We start from the raw sequence: 16,526 nt of genomic DNA, 5'->3' as shown, positions 1-16,526 counted from the left end.
CCTGGGAGCGATGTTCAAGAGATACTTAATGTCTATTTTTTTTGTCAGTTTCTAACATATGGTCCAACATGTGGCCAAAGAAATGCTGAGGGTGTCTGGTTCCCCACTCTAGCCAGCTGCTTAGAGTGGGAGAAACACTGATCTATGTCCCGAGTGACCCAAACCTTTAAATCCTTTTAACTCTTTTTCCAAACGCCACGCACAGGAGTCCACATTTTCCCTAAGTGGGTGCTGTTTGCAAAGGGCCACCTTGGAGATCCCGTTGCTTCTCCCTGAGGCTGGCACACAGGCTCCTCACTAAGACTAAAAGGGAGTAAGTGCAGTCCATCAGCCTCCTTCCCTCTTCTACCAAATGTAAGTGGTGTTATAATATTGATATGATCAAGACTAATGAGCCATTAATTCTAATTCAAAAGAAATGAGGTAACTGAACATGATCTTTTACAGCGCATTGATCTGCTCCGCCAGATGAAGGCACGGCTGCATTTCCTCTTGGAAATGTGCCTGCTGTTCATGAGCAGTTTTAAAGTGTTCCCCATATGGATGTGCTCTTGCTTGTGCCAAAAATAAATCTAATAGAAGGAGACAAATATAATGTCTAAGGAGAAAATATGTCTACCTTTCAACATTTCTTTACCCTCCTCCTCCTCCTCCTTCCAGGAGGCTTGGGGCTGGTGGCGAGTCATTTCAGCTTGGGGGAAAGCACTGTTTTCTTAATGAATGCAAGTATATACAGTAGCTGGGAAGTGTGTGCATATGTTATCTCCTCCTCCACACGTATGATAGTGAACACCAAGAGAATTGAGTTTTAATTAGGGCCATAAGTACTATTTGGGGGCTTCCCATGCATTTGATTTAGGGTGGAGCTTTCAATACAGATATTTTATTCTGTCATATTTAAGAAAAAACTTAGGAGGCTAACTTGAGGATGCAATAAGAACCTTGGGATGTGTTTTCAGTTATCTGGGTGCATGGTAAGACTATTTATTTCCCATAATATGACATCTTCATTTTCCTTTTGAAGGAACACATCAACAGCATTACTGTTATCCCTACCACAGTCCTAGGTTCTCAGAAACCAGAAAACAAGAAACAAAACATAAAGCTTCATTTCAGAGACACTTCTTCAGATGGGGTAGAATACTGCATTTTAAATGAGAAACATCCTGGTCAGTCCAGGACACTTTGATAAAACGACCTTTGAACATTTTTGAATAGCATCTTAAAGTTGTACACTGCTGTAAGCTATACTGTGTTGGTCAAAAATGTGTGTGTTGAAGCCTCAACCTGCAGTGCTTTACAACGTGACTCTGTTTTGGAAACAGGGTCTTTAATGGGCTAATTGAGCTAAAATGAGGCAAAAGACTGGGTCTGGGAGCAATTAAAACTAGAGTTCTTGTAAAAAGAAGAGGTTCTGAGAAGTATGAACAAGGAAGACCATGTGAAGACATGGGAAAGTGGCATTCCTAAACCAAGGGGGTAGCACCAAGCCTATGAAAGCCTTGACCTTGAAACTCAAGCCTCCAGATTATGGCAAATCAATTTCTGGTTTTTAAACCAGTTCACAATGGTTTATTACACAACTAGCAAGCACATATATCCACCAACAAAGTACCTTTAGTAGAACCCTAAGTCTTTTAAGAGTTTAACTTTAGAAAGTGAGTATTACATTTTAAAAGAACTGACATTTAAGTGTCATAAATACACTGATTTGTTGGAATTATCTCTAAGAGAGAAAGGGCTCAGCCCTTAATGCAAATTCTACCTTCAAAAGGATAAAGTTCACTGGTTGGAAGATCCAACCAAAATGACTCAACCACTGTACTGTTTCTTGTTATGAGAAATCAACTTAAGAAAAGAAAGATGTCAAAGATTTCAGTCCATGTCCATTCTTTGGGGGAACAAAGTTAAACAGAATGTCACTGTGGAGATGTGATGGGATGAAATGTCCACTTCTTGGCAAACGGGGAGCTGAAAGGAGTAAGAGGAAGAAGCCAGGGTCAAGCTCTCTTTCTCAGGCACGTCCTCAGTAGCATATTCCCTGCACCAAGGACCTACTTTCTACTAGCTTTCAATGCTACCACATAAAGAATCTATCAAGGGAATCATCCACTAATAAGGTCAGAGACCCCATAATCCTACCAGTTTCAAATCCTCTCTGAACATTACTGCACTGGGAACAAGTCTCACACACAGAAGCCTTGGGGAGGTAGCAGGAGGTACTCTATGTCCAAACAAAACGGTCTTGAATGTTTGAAAGGGGTTATAGAGGACCAAGTCTGTCAATAATTTGGAATTTGCTTTATCATAAAATAATACTGGGAACATTAATTATGAACTAAATCTTCTCCCAATCTAAGCATCCATTCACAAAGGTGGAAGCGAAAGACATAAGTATCACAGGTAACCTGTAAGGGATTTCAAAGAAACAAAGACTCTCTGTATTTCATGTAACTGAATGGCAGCTGGTATTATCCAGAGACAGAGATAAATTTCTATGTCCCCTCCATCCAGCCTGTATGCTCATGCAGAAGCTAGACATCTCTGCTATGGTGTTTAGACTTCAAACACACGGCTGTTGGTTCTAGGGAGAGTCATTGCTGGCTCATGAAAATGACAAAGTGCCAATATAGTTTTTAAACATATGTGTTACATACATATAAACAAGAAAGATTGCAAAAAAAGTTTTCTAAAACAAATGCTTGGAGGAAAAAAAAAAACACACAAGCCACTTCCCAACTTTCAAGAGAGAAACTTGAAACCCTTACTTTTACATTGCATTTGTCCTTATTTATCATCCAAGAGTGAAATGAACAGAAATCACATTTTCAAAGGCCCTTGAAAGAACAAGATTTAGTGCACAGTAATAGTCAAAACTTTGGTTTGTGTAGAGATATCATTTCCCATGCCTAAGTAAAGTTTGAACTTAGGGATTCCATCAATGAAAGAGGCAATAAACCAACTTCAAAGCCACAGACAGCATGGTGTGGCAGAAACGGCTTTCACTCCTAGATTATGCTAATTTAAAAACATTGCATTAACAACATAGTCAAAGAGGTTCTTTGCTCCAGTAAACATTATATATTTGTCTTATTCATTTTAGGAGATTCCTCAAAATCCACAACATTATACATTTGTGTTATTCATTTTAGGAGATTCCTTAAAATCCACCAATGAGTCACAATGACTTTAAATTGTTTCTTTATCTTGCTGTAAATGATCCACAGAGTTTCAGGGATCAACAGATATTGTCATCTACCACTGAAGCCAGACACTGCTTTTTAAAAAATGGTGAATTCAATTAATTCAATGTGGGGGAGAGTAGAGGCTCATAAGCCAAGACTCCAAGTATCGTCCAGGACACATGCTGGAGAGTGAGGTCTGGAAGACTCTATCCCCCAATTCATTCCCATGGACTGGCATGGCATGAAGAGCTTGCTGAGTCTCCTAGTTTTGAAGATCAGCTGAATGTATGTCACTAGGAAAGAACCTGCTAGAACTCTAAACAGGACTCCACACCTCCCAGTGGACACCTTGCCTTCACATGCCAAAAACTTAACACTGATGCTCCTTGAAAGCATTCTCCTCAAAACACCATCAGGCCCTAGCAAGCAAGGGCCATGTCAAGCTGATTGCTAAGGCCAGAAACCTTGGCATCCTCCTTGAGACATCCTTCGGCTACATAAAGAAATTTTTGCAATGCATCCAGACTCTGGCAGAGTCTCAGCACAGTTGCGTGTCTCACTAAACCATTTCTTTCTCCCTCCTGAAAGATTTCAGGAGTCTCTTATGTGCCAGATGTTATATTCTTACTACCTCTGATCCAATTATAAGTTCTCAGCATGCAACTACTCTCAAAACAGAATGCAGAACACGCCTCTACCAAACTTTATTCCATCCCTAAAAAAAAAACTAAAATTCTCATAAAGCACCCCACTTTCCCTTCTCCTTTTACTTCCCCCCTCACATATGCTTGTCCAACCACAGTGGCCTTGAATGTTACATGCAAAGCTCATCCTTATACCAGAGGTGTTGGACTTGCTGCCCTGAGTGTCTAGAAGAGTCAGGGTTGACTCACTTAATGATTTTCATCTTCCCTTCCTGACTTCCTCTTGACTAGAAGTTCTTTGAGATAAAAGATCTTGCCTAGGTTTTTCTCAATATATTTAGTAAATATTTGCTGGCATGCTTGATGGTGCCCAATGAAACATGATCCATGGAACATTCTATTCTAGGGGACCATAATTTAAGAAAAGAAAGCCCATACACCTAATTGGATGTGAATGATATTGGAGATAATTTAAATATTTAATGAACATTCTGTATTCTATTTTCTAAGGATCAAAACTGTGAAAATTCTCAAAGAATCATGCAGTAAACCTTAGTTGTTTAGGAGTTAAGATGTTTTTAGGTCTAGATAGATGTTTTAAGTTGATAAGGACAAGGTGTGATAGAAATTGATTTACATTCAGAATTTTAGATGCACCAAGATAGGAAAGATGTATTCTTCAAGGCTGTCAAATACAAATAGCCAAAACACTAAGAATGTAACATTTATATAATTCCTGATTGTGTCATGGTTCTTCTTGCTATAGATAGTTTATTGAATATATGTGTAGTAATATAAATGTATATGTAAAAAATAAAATGTTTAATTAATAAAAAAAATAGTCATAGGAATTGAAATATTGCAATTTTCACTATGATCTCACTTATGACTGGGATATTGCTGGACACACAAGGGCAGCCTAACTGTACAGCTTTGTAGGAAGCCTCAGCAGCAAGGATTCTATGGCTGACCCACCAGGAAACTGAAGGAGCCATTTCTCTTCTTTGTGGCTTGTGTTTCCCACTGGAGAAACTAAGATAAAAGAGCTTTCTCCCTTTATATGCCTAAGTATGTTAAATCAATTCATTTAAAGAAAATTATCGTTGCAATTTGTACCATGTTCCTTTGTTTTGTTTTCTTGAGACAAAATCTTGCTTTGAAGCCCAGACTGGCTTGAGATTCACTTAGAAGTTCAAACTGTCAATTCTTCTGCCTCAGCCTTCTGAGTGCCAGAATTATAGGTGTCCATCTTGTCAACTGACTTCAGCATGTTCTTGTTAACACTAAATTGTAAAACCATTGAAGGTGGAGACTCATCTCATCATTCAGGTACCATCTGCTCCTAGAACATTAGTCATATCACCAGCTATATTTTATTGGATTTGAGAAGTAGCCTTATATTTACTGACAACAGATTGCTTTTAAGATAATGGACATATATTTGCTGCAAAATATTCACCAAGCTTTATGAAAGGAAATGGAGTAGGGCCTTGATACAGATGCCAATAGATAAAGGGAAATGGAGTGGGGCCTCTCCTTGATACAGATGCCAATATATAAAAGGAAAATATATATGATAGGGGGCTGGAGTGATGGCTCAGTGGCTAAGAACACTTGCTTATCTTGTAGAGGACCGAGGTAAAGCTCCCAGCATGCTCAGGGCAGCTTACAGCCTTTGTAACTCCAATTCCAGGGTCTTCCATTCCCCCTTCTGTCCTTCACAGGTGCTAGGCACAACTGTGGTGCACATACAAACATGCAGGATAACACTCATTCACATAAAAAATTAAAAATGTATCTTAAAACTATGGCAATGTAAAGGCTATCCTTGATTTCTAAAAATATCTGGGAAATTCTAATTAATGTGTTTGGAAACTAGAGAGCTGAAATAAGGGAGATTATCCCAGCAATACTGATTTAAATGCCCACAAAAAATTGGAGTGACTTTATCAGAGCAGCATAATACAAATGCCATCCAAAAGAACTGGTCATGGAGCTCTTCTAGGGAACATTTTCAGTATGTGCTATACTCTGGGGAAAGAATGGGCTTTGTCATCAAATCCAGATATACAAACTTCAATTCTACCACTTGCTAGCTGTGTGCCCTGGTCGGAATTACTTAGTGTATCTCTGAGTCTCAATTTTCTTATTAGTCACTTGGGTGTAAAAATATCATGTCTGCTGTGAACTGAACACTTGCATCTCACAAAATCCCTGTGTTAAAATCTACACCCCATTGTGCTAGTACTAAGCTGCTTTTGGTCTCAGTGTTCATCACAGCAACATAAATGCAACATGGTGGGTAACAGAGAAGAATATGGCCTCAGGGGACCCTAGATGCCTTCCTAGGTACAAAAGGAAAATATTCATAACAATACGGGACCATTACACTGGACTACAGCATTGTACAATGCAGCATAGTTTGATGAAAGAGTTGGAAGCTAGCTGGGTTTGCACTTCAAAGTAGAAAGTTTGCTTGCTCAGACTATAAGCTAATGTGTGATCTCAATTGATGGAGTACCCTTGCCCAGATAGGTGCATGGGACTGGAAGCACAGGAACTTATTTATTAAGTGGTAGTGAAGGTCTGGCTCATAAATGATAACAGCTCATGACTAAGAGCATCTGTCTGTTTATATTAGCGTTTCACTATAGCCAACCAGAGTCGGTTCCAAGGAGACTTGGCACTCACATACTCAATTGGGTGCTTATGAGACACTGATTGTCATCTTTGCTTTTAATGACACTTACTTTGCAATAGAAAAAAGACCACACTTAACAGACAAACTAAAATATTTACCAGCAGGAAGGCTTACTTTTTAAAAAATCAGAAGGTTTTTTCCCACCATCAACTATCCCATTTCAATAAACTCCTGAACAAAAGTGAGACAACATAATCCGATTTGAGACCCCTCAGCCTTGTCCATAGTACCACAAGCCAGTGCCTTTCTCACAAGATAAAGTTCTTCATCAAAGGCAATAAGATTAACTATGAGATGGTGTCTTCTTTCCCTTAGCCCCATTCATTCAAAGATGATATCTCATTAGAGAGTCCTTCATGAGTTTGGACGTCTTAAAATATATTCACTCACATGTGCACACAAACACACATACACACACACCATTAAACCATTAACAAAAAATTAAAAAAAAAAACCTAAATTACTGTGAAGTTCTGCTGCTGTGTGATAGATGAGAGCTCATGTTAGAACATAAGTTTATAATGTTGGCTTCATATGAGAGTTTTTGATGCAATGCTTAAATATAGCTTGGCACCTCAGCTACTCTGTGGGCAGTCAGTCCGATTGAGTACTACTTTTTGGTACCTTATCTATGTCCATTCAACTTGAAAATGATGGGGAACTCTTTCTGTTCTAATACCCATGACCTTACAAATATACGTACAGTTATTAAAAGAGATATCAATTTAAATCATATGGGGGAAATTATTTTAAGTACCATCAAAGACCACCATCTCCAAAGATTTGGGGTCTTTTAGTAGATATTGGGGCTCAGATACTAGTAGGTGGTTTTAAAGGTCCTCCTGATATATTTTAACAGCCAGATTTGGTACTCATTGCTTCATATTATCATTTTAATTTTTTAAAATTATATTTATTTCCAGGATACATTTAAGACTCTGAAGCCAATCTTATTTCTATTTGCTTTCTATTGGTCTTTCATTCCACTAAGTAATACATGTAGAGTTCTTAATGTTCATCCAATAGTAAAGAGTATCAATGATTTAACAATGAGTGTTCATAGTGAACACACCCTATATAATACAAATATCCCATGCATTAAAAGCCCCTAAACATCTAGAAGCTTATAATGCATAAGTTGGCTTGTCGTTGTTGTCAACAACATACAGATGTTAAATTAAAAAAGAAAAGATGGAGAGTGAGTGTAGATCAGGCTTCAACCATTTCTGGGAGTGAGAAGAGGGTGATAATCATCAGTAAGGACCCCAAAGCCACTGATGTGGGTTCTGTTCACAGACATCAACGTGCCATTTCTCTATCAAGCTTCCAGAACAATCCATTAATCTTCATGACATGCTTGTGCAGAGGCCATGCTAGGTCTCTCTGTGTTGACCCAATTTTAATGTATATGCTCCTGAAGTGAGCACAGTTTGCATTTTGGGGTCTGACTTTCACACGAACTCTGGTGCCTCATATTTGACCACGTCCCCTGAATGGGGAGACCTGGTGGCACTCAGAGGAAGGATAGCAGGCTACAAAGAAGAGACTTGATACCCTATGAGCATATACAGGGGGAGGAGGTCCCCCTCAGTCACAGTCATAGGGGAGGGGAGTAAGGGGAAAATGGGAGGGAGGGAGGAATGGGAGAATACAAGGGATGGGATAACAATTGAGATGTCATATGAATAGATTAATAAAATAAAAATTTTAAAAATGTTTTTTAAAAAGTGGAATCAAATAGTCTACATTTACTGCATGGATTCATAGTACCTGGATTGTTTCCATTCTTATTTAGCTTCCTTCACTCATTGTGAAACCTGTCAAATGTTTGGGGTGTTTGAGTAGTTTATTTCTGTCCCTTGCTGAATACAAGTCTATTATATAAATGGTCTACCGGCTCTTTATATCCACTGTGTTGTATCAGAGTCAACCAACTGAAGATCAAAAAAAGTTTTTTAAATAGTTGTCTTTACTGGACATGACAGACTTTTTCTTGCCATTTTTCCCTGGACAATAAAATATTAAAACTACACACATAGCATTTATGTTGTGTTAGATATTATAACACAAGATATTCTAGAGCTGACGTAAAATGAGCTCTAGGATATGCATAGGCTACAGACAAATGTCATGCCATGCTATGTAAGCACAGGAGCATTCTTCACAGCTGAGAATCTTTGAATGGTTCTGGATCAGTCTTTCAGGCTGACTGCTCAGGGCTATCATAACTCTTCAGTCTATTCATCTGCTGAAGAACATTTGGATTGTTTCCAGGTGTAGACAGAACTTTTGCTTCACTGTGACTACTTGGGTTCAGGACTTTTTTTTTTTTTTTTTTTTTGTATTCTTGATTGTTAAGAGGGTGTTCATTTATTTGCTTTCTTTTATTCTTCTCTCATACAGCAAATTACAACCACAGTTTCTCCTGCCTCCACTCCTCCCACTGCCTCCCACTGCCCTTATCCCCAAGATCCACTCCTCCTCTGTTTCCATTTAGAAAAAGAGATTTCAACTGAGCTGGGCATAACAATCTACAATGAAACTAGACACAGACCCTCCTATCAAGGCTAGATGAGGCATCTCAGTAGGAGGAAAAGAGCAGCAAGAGCAGGCGAAAGAGTCAGAGACACCCCAGTCCCACTGTTAAGAATCCCACAAGAACACCAAGCTACACAAACATAACACATATGCAAAGAACCTAGAACAGACCCGTGTACACTCCATGGTTGTCACTTAACTCTTTGTGAGCCCCTGAGAATCCTGCTTAGTTGATTCTGTGAGGCATGTTTTTCTGGTGTACTTGGTTCCTCTGGCTCCTACAATCCTTTCTTCCCCATTAAGAAGTTTTTGTTTTTTTCAATGAAGAATAAATAATGGAATCTTTGCAACTTCATTGCCATTATTAAGATGATTATAGGCTGCTTCTCTCTTGGGCTAGCTTCACTCCATACCTGCAGCTTTGCTTGATTGGCATCTCTATTAGTTACTTGTCCCTTGATCTGACAAAACACCATGCCAAAGTCAGTATATAGAAGAATGAGCTTGTTTGGGATTACAGTCGCCGAGGATTAGAGTCCATGATTACAGAATGCAGGCACCAAGGCAGGAGCAGGATGCTAAAGGCTCACATCTTGAACCACAGAACAAAGCATAATGAAATTCACATGACATGAGTCTTAAAACTCTCAAAGACCACCTCCAGTGGCATATGTCTTCCAACAAGGCCGTACCTCTTCACAGCCAAACAATGCCTACAATTGGGAATCAAATATTCAAATGCCCAAGGATACTGTCCTGGCATAGCTAATATCCTGGGGTCTCTACTGTAACAAAAGATTTGCCACCACAATTTTACACAATGACCTCTCAGGACCTTCTGCCCAGAACTCTGACCTTGCCACACATTGTCTGGCCTTAGATGCTCTCTGAAATCATAGAACATTATTTCTTGACCCCTTCAATATTACATCCTCTCTGCTTAGAAATCCAGTACCATGTGGCTGTCCTGTCAAGTTCTGTGGCCAGATTGAGAGATAGCCTGGTCCTCTTGAACCACAGCTGCATCAGCGCTGACACTGGGAAACACTTTTCTATGCAGTTGTCTTCAAGAAACAGAGAACCCTTCAGTTTAAGCTTTTATCCTTCAGATGAATTCCATTTTCACAAGATGTAGCAGCCAGTGGGTGGAGTTTTGTCTTCAGGATACCTTTCCTATTGACCCACGGTGGCACAGAAGTTTTCTCTTTATTATTGTGATCTCTTTAATGATTATCTTTCCTATCTCTGCACTAACCTAAATGTTCTCTTATCTTGAATTTTCCTCTCCCTCCCCCCACAAAAAAAAATTCATACCTTTAAATTCAACTTCTTTCAGGTTCTCAGGATATGGGCAGAACAATGCTGTGAATGACCCGTATAGCAACTAGAGAATCATTGATTCCCTCTGAACCTCATGGGTCCTATTTGCCTCAGCATTCCTTTTCAAGCTGCCACACGAATGGCCCATTAAAAGCCCTGCCATCAGCATTCAGGAGATTCTTTTTTTTTTTTTTTTTTTTTAGGTCAAAGTTTCAAACTGTCCTCATTCCTCCCACAAACCAGTTCCAAAGGCACCAGAGCCACATGATCAGTTTTATCCCAGGAACCATTCCATCTAGGCAAACACAATGTAAGGGAGAAAGGGCTTACTATGGCTCACAGTTTGAGGCTACCATCCATCGCGGTGGGGAAATTAACAGTAGAAGACACTTAAATCACCGGGTCACATTGCATACTTGTCAAAAAACAGGAAATGAGTACATGTTCCCAGTTCATTTTCTTCTCCACATACAGTCCAGGACCCCAGTCTGGAGGAATGAGGCTATTTAAAATGGATGAATCCTCCATCTCAATAAACCTAATCAACATAATCCTTTGCAGGCACACTCAGAGGTCTATCTTCAACATGATTCTAGATCTTAAGTTGGTACTTGAGATTTGACAACACAGCAAGCTGGCTGCTACTTTAAAAGATTTTACCAATGTTTTCAAGGTCAAATTTTAGTTTCCTTAAAGTTTAAATCATTTTCTGTGTTTGTCTTGATTTTTGTTGGGTTTTTTTTTCTTTTCTGTTCCTTACTCACAAAATAGTGCTTTCTTACTAGATACGTGGCTTGTGCTTTCTTTTTACTTTGACGTTCACTTATTTCACAGAAGTGATGTGTAGGTGAAAATCTCTTCCATGGAATTATTTCCATGTTGAAGAAGGGACTTGTGCACTGTGTGTTCAGATGCAGATTTTAGTACCCTGAGATCTGATTAGTGCCATAGGCATTTTTACTTATCTATGTAGAGCCATGTCCTGTATCCATGTGATATAAGGAATGCTCCCCAGTTATCCCTGATTGGTTAATAAAGTTGCTGACAGCCTGGGCTAGGCAGAAGAAAGGTAGGCTGAGCTGAGGTCCTCAGGCTTGGTGTCTCAGAAGGACCACGAGGAGAGAAGGAGTAGGATGGAGGATGGAGATAAAGAGGAGACAGGAGGTCACCGTGGGGTCACCTGGAGCACGTGGCCAGGGCAGCTTGCTCTGAGGAGTGCCCCAATGGAGTATAAGCAGCCCAAATGGAATATGTGCAAGTATTTGGGATTTTGCATGGGAAGCAGACAAAAGAGCTTAGAGGGTTGCTATCTGCCCAGCTCTAGTGCTTTAAGGCTTATTATATACCTAACAAATTTCTGTGTCTTTTATTTGGAAAATAGTTGGTTTATGAATAACTGCTGCTGTAATAATTTCCAGTATTAACAAATATATACAGAATAAATAATTATTTATACACTTCTGCTGTTCTTTTTTTCTACTGTTGTTGATGTATTTGGTGTCATTTTTCTTCTACACGGGGACCTCCTATAAAATTTCTTGCAGTAGAATTCTCTCGGTGATTGTTTCTTGTCCATGTCTATTTGTCTGAAAGAGGTTTCATTTTCCTTTCTTTCCTAAGAGTTATTTTCACTAAGTATATTTTTTCTTTCCTGGATGTTAAATATAAGTTCCACCGCCTTCTTATTTGCACTGTCTTGCATATGAACGCTGCAGTTATTTTTATTCTTTGCTCCTCTATATGTCACGCAATTCCCTTCTCTCCCTCAGGATCAGTGATTTTAAGAGATTTTTTTAAAAATCCTATTCTGTTTTGAGCAACTTGATTTTATATGTCTTGGTGTAATTTCTTTCTGTATCTGCTGCTTAATGCTTATTGAACTTACTGACTAATGTGCTTATAGTTATATCAGATGGGAAAGAAAATTCTAGTTCATTCCTTTTTTTATTCTGGAGAACTGCAGCTACATATTAGACCTCCCAAACTGTCTACTGATTTCTTATAAAAATGTCAACTTTTAAAATTAATTTTCTCTTTCGTGGGACATGCCCCTTGGGCTAGTATGCAGATATAAGTGAGTATATACCATTTGATTCTTTCTGCTTCTGGGTTAACTCACTCATTATGATCATTTCTAGCTCAATCCATTTATCCACAAATTTCGGGAATTCCTTGTTTTTTATAGCTGAGTAGTATTCCATAGTGTATATGTACCACAGTTTCTTTATCCACTCTTCTACTGAGGGACACTTAGGCTGTTTCCATGTTCTGGCTATTATGAATAAGGCTGCTATGAACATGGTTGAGCAAATTTTCTTGTTGTGTGCTGGAGCATCTTCTGGGTATATTCCAAGGAGTGGAATAGCTGGGTCTTGAGGAAGCCCTATTCCCATTTTTCTGAGATAGCACCAGATAGATTTCCAAAGTGGCTGTACTAGTTTGCATTCCCACCAGCAATGAAGGAGTGTTCCTCTCTCCCCACATCCTCGCCAGCATGTGGTGTCGCTTGAATTTTTGATCTTAGCCATTCTGATGGGTGTAAGATGGAATCTCAGAGTTGTTTTGATTTGCATTTCCCTGCTGACTAAGGAGGTTGAGCATTTCTTTAAGTGTTTCTCAGCCATTTGATACTCCTCTGTTGAGAATTCTCTGTTTAGTTCCAAGCCCCATTTCTCAATTGGGTTATTGGTTTGGTGGTGTTTAATTTCTTGAGTTCTTTATATATTTTGGATATTAGACCTTTGTCAGATGTAGGGTTGGTGAAGATTTTTTCCCAGTCTGTAGTCTGTCGCTTTGTTCTCTTGACAGTGTCTCCTGCCTTACAGAAGCTTCTCAGCCTCATGAGGTCCCATTTATTAATGGTTGACATTAAGGCCTGGGCCGTTGGTGTTCTGTTCAGGAAGTTGTCTCCTGTGCCAATATGTTCCAGGCTCTTTCCCACTTTTTCTTCTAAGTGAGTTAGTGTCTCTGGTTTTATGTTGAGGTCTTTAATCCACTTGGATTTGAGTTTTGTGCAAGGTGGGAATGCAAACTAGTACAGCCACTTTGGAAATCTATCTGGTGCTATCTCAGAAAAATGGGAATAGGGCTTCCTCAAGACCCAGCTATTCCACTCCTTGGAATATACCCAGAAGATGCTCCAGCACACAACAAGAAAATTTGCTCAACCATGTTCATAGCAGCCTTATTCATAATAGCCAGAACATGGAAACAGCCTAAGTGTCCCTCAGTAGAAGAGTGGATAAAGAAACTGTGGTACATATACACTATGGAATACTACTCAGCTATTAAAAACAAGGAATTCCCGAAATTTGTGGATAAATGGATTGAGCTAGAAATGATCATAATGAGTGAGTTAACCCAGAAGCAGAAAGAATCAAATGGTATATACTCACTTATATCTGCATACTAGCCCAAGGGGCATGTCCCACGAAAGCCTTCACTTACCAGGAAACTGGGACAGAGGGGAAGGCATCCTATTGGGACTCTAAATGAGAGACGCATGGGAGAACAGCAAAATAAAAGGATCCAGAGGGTCCTAGAAATCTACAAGTAGAACAATATGATAGGCAGATTTGGGCCCAGGGGTCCCGCTCAAACTAAGGCACCAGCCAAGGACAATACAGGAGGTAAACTTTAAACCCCTTCCCAGATCTAGCCAATGGTCAGAATATTCTCCACAGTTGAGTGGAGAGTGTGATACGACTTTCTCACATACTCTGGTGCCTCACATTTGACCATGTCCCCTGGAGGGGGAGACCTGGTGGCACTCAGAGGAAGGACAGCAAGTAGCCAAGAAGAGACTTGATACCCTATGAGAATATATAGGGGGACGTAATCCCCCTCAGGAACAGTCATAGGGGAGGGGAATAATGGGAAAATGCGGGGGGGGGAGGAATGGGAGGATACAAGGGATGGGATAAACATTGAGATGTAACAAGAATAAATTAATAAAAAAAAAAATAAATAAAATTAAAAAAAAAAAAAAAAAAAAAAAAAAAATTAATTTTCTCTTTAGATTTTCATTACTTTAACTTCCAATATTATGGACTCACAGGTCTTTTCCTTTGAAACATCTCATCATCCATTGATCCAATCTAGCACACTTCTAACCTCATAGATTCTTGTTTTCATCTCCTGAAGTCTCTTTCACTATATTCCTTAGCCCAATTTAACATTTTGAACATATAAAATACAAGAATAAAAATGTATCAATGGCCTTGTCAGTTCTAACATTTGTGTGGGTTCTGAATTGTTTTCCATTCACAGATTTTCTCCCTGCTCCTTAATGGTCACATTTTCTTCATCCATTGTACACCTGGCATGCTTTGATTGGATGCCAAGTGCTAGGGACTTTACTTTGGTAGGATGCTGGATATTTTGGGTTCCCACACATAAATACTCTTCAGCTTTGCTCTAGAACTCAGTCAGCTCCTCTCAGGTCTGGCTTTGGTATTTTCTCATCAATCAGAGCTTTGTTGAGTGGAAAGTGAATTGCTAGTTCTTCCCATCAAAAAGGCAAATCCTTCTGAGTAAGCTGTCCTATACCCCATAATGTATAGTATTTTCCAGTTGGGCTAGCAGACATAGGCAATATTTTTTAGCACACTGTAAGTTCAAGGTGCTCTTTTTTTTTCTTTTTTTTTGGGGGGGAGGTTTGAGACAGGGTTTCTCTTTGTAGACTTGGCCATCCTGGACTCACTTTGTAGACCAGGCTGGCCTCGAACTCACAGCGATCCACCTGCTTCTGCCTCCTCAAGGTGCTCTTTTTAATGGTGTTCACAGCATTTTCAAGGTACTCTTTTTAATGGGGTTCACAGCATTTTTTTCTTGTCCTTTGTTGGCAAGGATGTGGAGAGAGAGGAACACTCCTTCATTGCTGGTGGGAATGCAAACTAGTACAGCCACTTTGGAAATCTATCTGGCGCTATCTCAGAAAACTGGGAATAAGGCTTCCTCAAGACCCAGCTATTCCACTCCTTGGAATATACCCAGAAGATGCTCCAGCACACAACAAGAACATTTGCTCAACCATGTTCATAGCAGCCTTATTCAGAATAGCCAGATCATGGATACAGCCTAAGTGTTCCTCAGTAGAAAAATGGATAAAGAAACTGTGGTACATATACACTATGAAATACTACGCAGCTATTAAAAACAAGGAATTCCCGAGATTTGTGGACAAATGGATTGAACTAGAAATGATCATAATGAGTGTGTTTCAAACATTGTATCTGGATAATATGTCTTCAAATATAGCAGTGATCTGACTCCTGTTGTCGAGTACATCAGCTAAAAGCAGAAGTGTGGTTTGCTTACATAAAACCTCCTGATTCTAGATGCTTGATATAGCCTTGTAGTTAGAACTGCAACAATGAAATGCAAATACGAAGCCCACATCAGAGCAGGACTTTTCCTGTGATGTAGGACACACAGAGTAAGGAACTCGTAGCTTTGGTCTACTCGGCTGGATTCTCACTGCAACAATGACCAGGAGTTGGTCTCACATTCTTCTCTTATGATCCCACCGACCCCTGCTTCTACTGTACTGAAACAGGATAAATAATGGTAATTACTAATCTACATTCTCTGTCACAGTCTAAGCCTTCGTATTGCTTTAGTTGAAGTAATGCACCTACTACTCTCCTAGGTACAACTTTTTTTTTCTTTTTATAGTACTACGAATTAAATCTAGAATCTCGTGTATACATGATAGGCAAGTACTCCACAATTGAGTTAGAGTCCCACCCACCACCCCCCCCTTTTATTTTTATTTTGAGTCAAGGTCTTACTAAAATGACAAGCTGGGTTTGAACTCATGATGCTTCTGCCTCTGCCTTTTGAGTAGGTAGAATTACAAGCTGAGCCATATGTCCTGGCTCTTTTGTAGATCTTGAAGGAATTATTTGTTTTGCATTTCTAAGGAGCAACATAATGGTCCTATCTGTTTCCTTTTTAAACTATAAGAAAGTATAGGCAATAGCCCATATACTTTTAATAACATGCAGTTCCATACTAGGAGATGTTTGTTACTATGTAATAATTGATTGAAAGTATTAAGCATAGGTACTACATATTAAAGATTTTTTTTAGGGAGCCAGTTCCATGGACACTAAGGTTGCATAGGCTATTAAAGAA

At 39.3% G+C, this 16,526-nt stretch overlaps 1 non-coding gene across 1 annotated transcript; it reads right to left on the bottom strand.

Moving 5' to 3' along the window:
* Positions 1-7,850: 7,850 nt before the first annotated feature.
* On the bottom strand, positions 7,851-7,957 carry LOC127202442 (U6 spliceosomal RNA). Its single transcript, XR_007832319.1, has one exon. It is a non-coding gene; the product is annotated as a U6 spliceosomal RNA (small nuclear RNA).
* Positions 7,958-16,526: the final 8,569 nt, after the last annotated feature.

Source organism: Acomys russatus, chromosome 18 (genome assembly GCF_903995435.1).
Source record: "Acomys russatus chromosome 18, mAcoRus1.1, whole genome shotgun sequence".
In the NCBI taxonomy this organism is placed as follows: domain Eukaryota; kingdom Metazoa; phylum Chordata; class Mammalia; order Rodentia; family Muridae; genus Acomys; species Acomys russatus.
This window is presented reverse-complemented; position numbering and strand designations above follow the sequence as displayed.